Source organism: Schistocerca cancellata, chromosome 8 (genome assembly GCF_023864275.1).
Source record: "Schistocerca cancellata isolate TAMUIC-IGC-003103 chromosome 8, iqSchCanc2.1, whole genome shotgun sequence".
NCBI lineage: Eukaryota > Metazoa > Arthropoda > Insecta > Orthoptera > Acrididae > Schistocerca > Schistocerca cancellata.
In genome coordinates this window covers 501608641-501618142 of record NC_064633.1, presented here as the reverse complement: position 1 = coordinate 501618142, position 9502 = coordinate 501608641, and the positions used below count along the sequence as shown (strand labels likewise).

Sequence of the window (9502 nt, the reverse complement as noted above, 5' to 3'; positions counted from 1 at the left end):
ACTTTTATCTGAAAACTTTATTTGATGTTATCGGAGGATGAAAGCATTTTGACATCCAGAGACATATAATCTGCCCCATACACATCAAAGTGTCGAGCTGCTTTCATCGGAGTCACCACGTCAGCCAACGCTGACGGTAAGGCGTTGCCTCTGACGGGGTCACGAGGGAGTCGTTAGGCTGAAAGGGAAGTCGGCCGCTTTTAAGCCGCGCAGCGCTTCCTTCTGCGGCAGTCATAAATAACAATACGCCCCGAGCTGTGACAGCGGCAGCTATTGGAAGGCGGTGCGGCCGCGCCGTTGCTCCGTCGCCTTGTCTGTTCCCCGCCATTTCCGCCGCTTCCTGCTGCTGCTTCCATCTCCCAGGGCCTCTCCAGCCATTTTCTGTACGGCCGTGTTCACATTTATTCCCCCGCTTCCTCGTCCTTGCTAGTCACCCCTCCCTCCTTTGTCAGTGATACATTTTCGCCGCTGTCGAGTGCACGCTTGGCGCTTTCTGAATATGGATGCTTTTCGAGGACGTTTCCCGCCTTTCAGTGCACCCAAGGAGAAGTGCTCTGAATTTGCCTGGTGTACTCCACATTGTGGATAATATGATGTAGAAATTAAAACGACATAAAAGTTAATAGTCGCAATACAGACTGAATTGCTCACCGCGGCGTTGCACTAGGACACCAGCACGTTAGACGCGGGAAGCACACTGGTGTCAGCTATGTTCTCGTAGTCACTTGAACGTATTTGGCGGTCAGACAGTTAAAGAAGCTTCCACGTGTTAGTGCTGACGTACGTTAGAAAACATTGTATCTCAGTACAATTGGTAAGAGCACCGTTCGTGTTTAGACGATTCGACGTGCATCGTCTTCCGCCTGTGGCTCTGCGCTGCCTCACGTCTCACGAGTCGTCGTGGCGTGTAAATGCTGTGAAATGTGAGTGGTCAAGTTGTAGCAGAAGAGTCCGTGGATTTGTAGTGTTACAGTAGAGACGTGTAATGAAATCGCAAGCATTTTCTTAAGGGGTGTCATAGTCCCGAGGACGTGAATACACTGCCGGAAAAGAAATTAGTACACCCTTCCAGAGGTTTGCAATTCAGTCAAGATTCATTGTTGCAACAGTGCATGGCTACACAGGATAATTGAAGTGGCCTGGGAGTTGGGACAGGTTCCATCAGACTGGACAAAAGCAGTAATCACACCAATCTTTAAACATGGCAACAGAAAAGATTGTAACAACTACAGAGGTATCTCTTTAATCAGCGTTGTGGGTAAAATCTTCTCAGGTATTGTTGAAAGAAAGTGCGAGTATTAGTTGAGGACCAATTGGATGAAAATCAGTGTGGGTTTAGGCCTCTTAGAGGTTGTCAGGACCAGATCTTTAGCTTACGGCAAATAATGGAGAAGTGTTATGAGTGGAACAGGGAATTGTATCTATGCTTTATAGATCTAGAAAGGGCATATGACCGGGTTCCTAGGAGGAATTTATTGTCTGCTCTACAAGATTATGGAATAGGAGGCAAACTTTTGCAAGCAATTAAAGGTCTTTACATGGATAGTCAGGCAGCAGTTAGAGTTGACGGTAAACTGAGTTCATGGTTCAGAGTAGTTTCAGGGGTAAGACAAGGCTGCAACCTGTCTCCACTGTTGTTCATATTATTTATGGATCATATGTTGAAAACAATACACTGGATGGTTGAGATTAAGATATGTGAACACAAAATAAGCAGTCTTGCATATGCGGATGACTTAGTTGTGATGGCAGATTCGATTGAATGTTTGCAAAGTAATATTTCAGAGCTAGATCAGAAATGTAAGGACTATGCTATGAAGATTAGCATCTCCAAAACGAAAGTAATGTCAGTGGGAAAGAAATATAAACGGATTGAGAGCCAAATAGGAGGAACAAAGTTAGAACAGGTGGACGGTTTCAAGTACTTAGGATACATATACTCACAGGATGGCAACATAGTGAAAGAACTGGAAGCGAGATGTAGCACAGCTAATGCAGTGAGCGCTCAGCTACGATCTACTCTCCTCTGCAAGAAGGAAGTCAGTACCAAGACTAAGTTATCTGTGCACCGTTCAATCTTTCGACCAACTTTGTTGTATGGGAGCGAAAGCTGGGTGGATTCATGTTACCTTATCAACAAGGTTGAGGTTACGGATATGAAAGTAGCTAGGATGATTGCAGGTACTAGTAGATGGGAACAATGGCAGGAGGGTATCCACAATGAAGAAATCAAAGAAAAACTGGGAATGAACTCTATAGATGTAGCAGTCAGGGCGAACGGGCTTAGATGGTGGGGTCATGTTACACGCATGGGAGAAGCAAGGTTACCCAAGAGACTTATGGATTCAGCAGTAGAGGGTGGGAGGAGTCGGGGCAGACCGAGGAGAAGGTACCTGGATTCGGTTAAGAATGATTTTGAAGTAATAGGTTTAACATCAGAAGAGGCACCAATGTTAGCACTGAATAGGGGATCATGGAGGAACTGTATAAGGGGGGCTATGCTGCAGACTGATCGCTGAAAGGCATAATCAGTCTTAAATGATGATGATGATGATGATGATGATGATGATGATGATGATGATGATTTGAATAACCAAGAAGAGAAGGAGGTGAAGTGAAAAACATGCTTTCGTGATCCATTTAATTCCACATCTTGCGGTATTTCTATCAATAGCAACTGACGTTGGGACTCCGATAGCAATGCTTGTTTGTTTACTGGTACTGGTCGATATTAGTTACATTTTTAGCTTTCAACTCGCATGCTTAAATGTTCACGTCTGCAAGAAACTTACTTAAATGTTCTTTGCTAGCTCATAGATGTGTGCAATGAGGAAAAAAGTGAGACATGCTGTCGTATCTTGTACATGTCAACGAAGTGAACGATTATTGAAATATCAAAGAAACAGAAGCGCATAGAGGCATGCGTCCATCCAGAATAGATTTCATGTTTTATTAGATTATAATGGCATTAGCTTCTCTGTAATTTACACATCTTATAATTTTGAAATCTTACCTACTAAGCGTTATTCAGTGAGTCACCACAATAGCAATTTACAGGGTAAATAGACGATACAATATTGTAAACATGCTCCAGCATTGTATAATATTATAAATGTGATTAAATGAATTGTATCAAACGCTTAGTCCCTGAACAATGGATATTTTGCTTCAACGTTTATTTAAGTCATTTTTAGTAATGATAGCCTAACCCCTGTCACATATAGGCCTACCTTTCCCGCAGTAGCCTACTTGTATATTTCCCTGAATATTTCTCACAAGTTGTCAGTTTTTTAAGGAATAACTAAGCGTAACACAATTGAAATGTACATTTACTTTCATCATCTGCTTCTTTCTACTTTTGAATTTCATTTTCAGGTTTTCAAGCTTTGTAAGTCTATAACATACTTTGTCATTTACCAATAGTTCGTTAGTCAGTTTCAAGTTCCACGTTTCATTTGCATGATAAATCGCAATGATGTGGAACAAGTCATTTTATATTAACATATTTTTCTTACCTCCATGCTGATCACTTATAAGTTTTTTTTTTGTTTTTTCATTAATGACAGATGTTTGTAATTCCCACCCATCACCATTTACACATTACATCACTAGATAAGTCTTCTAGAGCATAGAAGGAACTATCAAGGAGGAACGCCTTCTGTTTAGTTTCAAATTTTACTTTGCTGTCTATTAGGTGTTTTATGTCTAAGTGATCGAAACTTTTGGTTGCAGCATTGTTAAACCCTGTTCGTGTGTGTCGTAATAAACATCATTTTTTCCTTCTGATACTGTAATTATGCACATCGTTGCCCTTTACGTATATGTAAAGACTGAAGCGATGAGTGAAAATTTGTACCAAGGCCGGGAATCTAACCCGGGCCTCCTGCTTAGTAGGCAGGTGCGCTAGCCACTGAGCCACCCTGGCGCAGCCGTTAGCATGGATTACCCTGGCAAGCCTTCCTCCTCCATTTACATGCCAGAACGTCGAGGGTCTCTGCAATTCTGCTCGTATGTAAGGCGGAATTTAGAGTAGACTACAGCGACAGTGAGAATTTTGCTCGAGGAAGGAGTCATGCTAGAGTGATCGGTGCAGTTTTGCAAAGTTCTGGGCCCGGGCAGCTTAGTGGCTAACGCACCTGCCTAGCAAGCAGGAGATCTATGTTCGATTCCTAGCCTTGGTACAAATTTTCAATCGCCGCTTCAATCTATACGCATAACATGAGTTCTGTATGAGACTAATAAAGTCTCTGAAATTGCATTTCATCAAACTTTCTGCTGGTGTACAGTGCACTACTTACAACAAACTTCATGGGGGAATAACTGTACTGTGAAGGAGGTGGACTGGTATTCACATGCCGAGCAGCAGGCCAAAAAAAAAAAAAAAATGCTCTGAGCACTATGGGACTCAACTGCTGTGGTCATCAGTCCCCTAGAACTTAGAACTACTTAAACCTAACTAACCTAAGGATATCACACACACCAATGCCTGAGGCAGGATTCGAACCTGCGACCGTAGCAGCAGCGCGGCTCCGGACTGGAGCGCCTAGAACCGCACGGCCACCATGGCTGGCAGCAGCAGGCAGATACGACGGAAAGACTGTCCACAAACGTTTACGGCCAAAGTGATCTTCAGAAAGGAAGAAAACCACACACACCCATTCATAAGATCATACAAAACTCGCGTACACATGACCTCTGTATCCGCCTGTTCTAGCCAGTATCTCTCTCTCTCTCTCTCTTTTGCCCCCTTTTCTTCTTTTTTTCTTTGAAGAGGGAAGAAACGTAGAAACGTGAACAATGAATAATTATTAGCGGGAGACGTCCTACCAACAATCAGCGATTCCGAAGGCAACCAAGAACATACTATTAAATATTCACAGGTTATCAGCCTAGTGGCGTCGTCTTGTAGTCGCAACGTTTCAATGGATTGGGTATCGATCATTTTCAGGCGAAGATGATCGATACACAGTTCATAGAAGCATTGTGACTAGAAGACGACGCCACTCGGCTCATAACTCATGAAGATTTCGTAGCTGAAATACGCCGAGAAAGCCTGCAATCGCATACAAAAACACATGGTTCCACTTATGAATGAAATGTCATTCCTTTCAATTTTATATTACTATAGGATCGATTAGTATACCTGTAAACGATGCAAGCTGGCAGTTCTGATGAAACAACTACGTCTCCACACAGTCAAAGCACCAGATGCTATTAAGGATACGACCACAAGAATCGATAAATATCCCCAAACAGTCAAAAATGAGCATGTGCATGTCAGCTTCACCTAATGGGGAAGTATCAACGCAGTGAACTATGGAGATATAAATGCGCTGCACCTAATGTTTTGGGCTAAGTAAGATGGCGGACGTCGGCTTCAAGTTTCTGATATAATCACAGTTCCCTACTTTTTAACCTCCATGATAAAGCTGAAACGCAGTCATACATCTTTGGGACAACAGTGTCAGTTGTGCATAGGTCTACATCTTTGGGAGACTAGTATTATTTGTGAATAAAAGTTGTAAACTATATGCTTATAGCACGAAGATATAATTCCAAAAAGCATACACTACAACATATTCTGCTTTAAATCAGAAACACCCACACATTTGAGAAGTGTAATACAATTATAACCCTGACAGAACACAACCAGCTGTGGAATTTTATTATAAAGTGGGTCTTTGTGTCATACGTAAGCACGGTACACAAAATTACAAAAGTTTGCCATTAATATATTATGTGATGTAAGCAACAGGTTGTAGAAGAGATATAATATAAAATATGAGGTATTAAATACATAAATTATACAGTAACTTCATATTTACAAATATGGAGAGGGGGAGGGTTGTTGGAAGGTGGAGTGGAATGGAATCAGGGATAAAGCGTGTGGGAATAGTGCTAGAATGGTGGTGGAAAGTTGTTAATGAGATAAATGTAGAGCTATTAATTGGGAAGATTGGAGGTGTGTGGGATGGAAGGGGAATGACGTGGAGTGAGGGATGAAATGGTTGGAGAATGTATGAGGTAAGTGGTGGAAAAGATATACATGAAATGGAGCCTTACGTTTGGAGGGTGATGGGGGGGTGAGGGATGGGGGGGAAGACGGAGAGGAAAAATAGCCATTGACAGAATTATAAAGGAAAGCAGTAATTACAGGAGATGGATCTAATAGATAAGCACAACGCTCTACTCAAGGTGTAGAATTAGCAATGACTGACGAAAGTGGGTTCCATTTCATTGATATCTTTTCCATCACACAAATGTAGTCACAGATAACACCCTTCTTCCAAATATGTATGAACGTATTTCAATAACTGTGGCCTACAAACATGAGAAGGTCCCCACCTTAGTTTTTATGAGAATCTTACAGTTCTATGCATTCTCTCTTCTATGCACCTTGTAATCTGGAGTGGCCTGCAATCTTTTCCTGCTGTGCGAGGCTGAAGAACTCTCGTTTAATACAAGCCCTCTATTCAAGGGTTAAAGTGCATATTTCGTTGAGTTACTTTTCCCATCCTTCTCCATCCCTCCAACGGAGATCATGTAGTTTCCTATTCTCTGAATTACCATTCACTTCATATCAGTCGCCTAGGAATGCAATGGTGGCAGCAGAACGGTTCTGAAAGCCGTACGACACGTTATACATCTGAAATTATCCAGTGGCTTTCGTGTTCAAGACGACTCTGTTCGTCAGAGTGTTTGACCACCTGACATTGTAAGGTGGATATAATTTTGCACCTTACAAGCACTCATCTACATATTTTGCCATAATTTACAACCGGAATTACGTATCATTCGATGAGTTGTAGATCGTATATATGAATATTTAAAGAAGACTGACATTGTCACGTAAACCTTGTAAATAGTTGCTAACACTTATTGCATGAAAGGTGATGGATTGTCTTTATTATCAAAATGGCGTAGTGAATGATTGCCTATGCAAGCAGAGGTTGGAACGCGAGTGGAAATGAAATGGCAGGCGTAACGCAGGCTCTGGGTGGAAAAACTCGCGCAGGTGTTTTTATGCTGCTTGACAGGACGGTCGGGGCGCCTGAGTGCTGAGGCGCAGTACAGCAGGGGCCGCCCGGTTTTGTAGAGAGGCTGGGAGGATAATACTTCGGAAACTCTGAAAATCTTCGACACGGCAGAGAGGAACAAGCAAGCGTTACCTCGGAAACCACGCAGGCTGGGTTATTTCCGAGGATTTTTACTCTGAGCAGTGTTGCATTGTACGAATTCTTAATTAACAGGGACAGGTATTTCCTCGCAAACTTTTCGCGCTCGACGAGAAAAGACTAAAATATGGTTGGTCAGCGTTCGGAAGAATCTGTAGAGAGGGAGAATATTCCGAGGTTTCGAGAATATGATTCGCCTTCGGCAGTTATGGGGGAGGGGAGCCGAGCTTTTCTGGGGAGCCAGTGGTGGAGAGAAAAGGATCTTCCGTTTTGAGTGCCCGTATTTGACCGTCGCTCAGTATCAGCTTTTGTTGGGACAGACGGACTTGCTGTCTTTGCTCTCAGGAGATCTTATAGTTAGAACGGTTAGGCGTTGTACTGCTGCGGACTTATACGATTCTGGACTTCACCTCCGGGTAGGAAGTCGTCGTTGAGTATGCAGCATTCAGTGATTGAGAGCACTTCTTCTGCCTATACTCACGTTGAGGCGTTATCAAAACTCCGCCCCTGTGGCATGGAATTCGCGTTTCTCGTCTGTAGAACACAGAGAGGAGAAGACAATATGAGATTATACTAGTCAGAGGGCCGCCTTCTGGCGTCCTAGTGTTTGAAGGAGTTTTTTATTTTGTGGCTGGAGTTCTTCCATCGTCGTAGACGTGTACGAGAACCATCACTCCGACGCACCAGGTGCAGTACATATGGTGACATTGCTAATTGCTTTGGCCTATTAGGGCTATAAAGCTAAACAGCTGTGCTCAAGTAAGTTTTATTTTCATTGAGGTTGCACACCACTGTATATCATCTTTGAAAGTAGTGTCTTCTGGTGTTTGGTACATATATGTTGTCAGTCATCTTGCGTTATTTATATTAGATTGCGTAGCCATATAAAGGGGCAGATTTGTGCCATTGATCAGTGATATTAGTTAGGAAATTTATTTATATCTCTTTATGCCCATTGGACATTGATATATTAACGTTTGTAATATATAAAGGGGTTTAATCTGCAATAAATATACGTATATGCCGAAGTTACACTCATCATTTTGTAGTTACTATTTCTCTTAACCATTCATTTATCTTTACGTTGTGTTTTATATGTTAAAGAGCAAGAAGGAGGAAATAATATCACAATTAAGAGATCCTAAGATTTGCTTCAGAGGGTAGTCGGATAGGGCCAAATCTTGATTTTCACATTCAGTATTTTCCGTTGACCACATTCATTTTTAAACCCCCCCTGGAGTAGCATCTTGGAACATCTCTGGGCATTTTACAGTGCTCTGAAAAGCTTAAGGATGAGATAGTTAGAGTAACATAACATTTTAAAAAAACCTCTGTAAGTGAGTGGGAGTGTGCGAACATGTTGCCAGAAGCCTCCCAGTGCAGTGCAGAAAGTTCTGCGTCACTTGGTGGGAAGTCGACGTGACTATAGCGCTAAACTGAGGTAGCCCCGTAACACAACGTCATACATTTGAAGGAGCAAGAAAGTCTGTGTCCATCAGCGAGAAGCTACGGTGCACTGCCGTAGATTTCATCCATACAACACGGTCTGGAGACGTCTGCATGATTTCACATGTGAAAGAATCATCGGCAAACAGGAATGAAGATGCAGTGACGGGAGTATCGAAAGAGTTTGGTTTCTCTCAACATTGTTTCACATATACAGGCAGCGTTCTGAACGATAGGCAGCACTGCCCGATGGAGAAGAGGTGATCGATCACTACAGCAGCAGAGAACGCCACATTCTGCAACAGGCAATAAAGGACCACCGTCAAACAGCGAGTGAACTTTTAGTCTCATTTAAAAGGTCTTCAAGACACGTGATCTAACGCTCTACAGCGACTACACCTGCTCACGGCGACTGCACAGGGCTGGTATCTTCGTCCAATGAGCAGCGCATTGTGTTCTGTTGACATCTGCACAACACCGACACCGTTTGCGATGGTGCCAAACCCATAACGATTGGAAGAACGAGGAGTGTGGTCGCGTGCTCTTCTCGGATGGGACCAGATTCCATGAGTAGTGATTCTGGACACATCTTCATACGGCGAGAGGTGGCATCACGTTATTCGCACATGCACATTGTCGTACATAGTCGTTTTGGTTATCCAGGCATTGAGAGGCCTAGAGCTGCACGAGCACACTGACCTCACAGGCTTTGAATACGGTACACTGACCAGCCAACGTTATTGTCACACTGTACTCCTTCCCCAAGTTCATATTTCCAGTGGTATATGCAGCTCTGACTTCATTTTATGGGTGCAATGCATGGTCGCATTGAACAGTGCAGATGGAGGAACTCTTGGAAAGATAGGATATTCGGTTAATAG

The 9502-nt window shown here is 42.9% G+C and overlaps 1 non-coding gene across 1 annotated transcript; it reads right to left on the bottom strand.

Annotated features, from left to right (window-relative positions):
- Positions 1-3853: 3853 nt before the first annotated feature.
- Positions 3854-3925, bottom strand: Trnas-acu (transfer RNA serine (anticodon ACU)). The gene has a single exon. It is a non-coding gene; the product is annotated as a tRNA-Ser (tRNA).
- Between the last annotated feature and the right edge of the window lie 5577 nt (positions 3926-9502).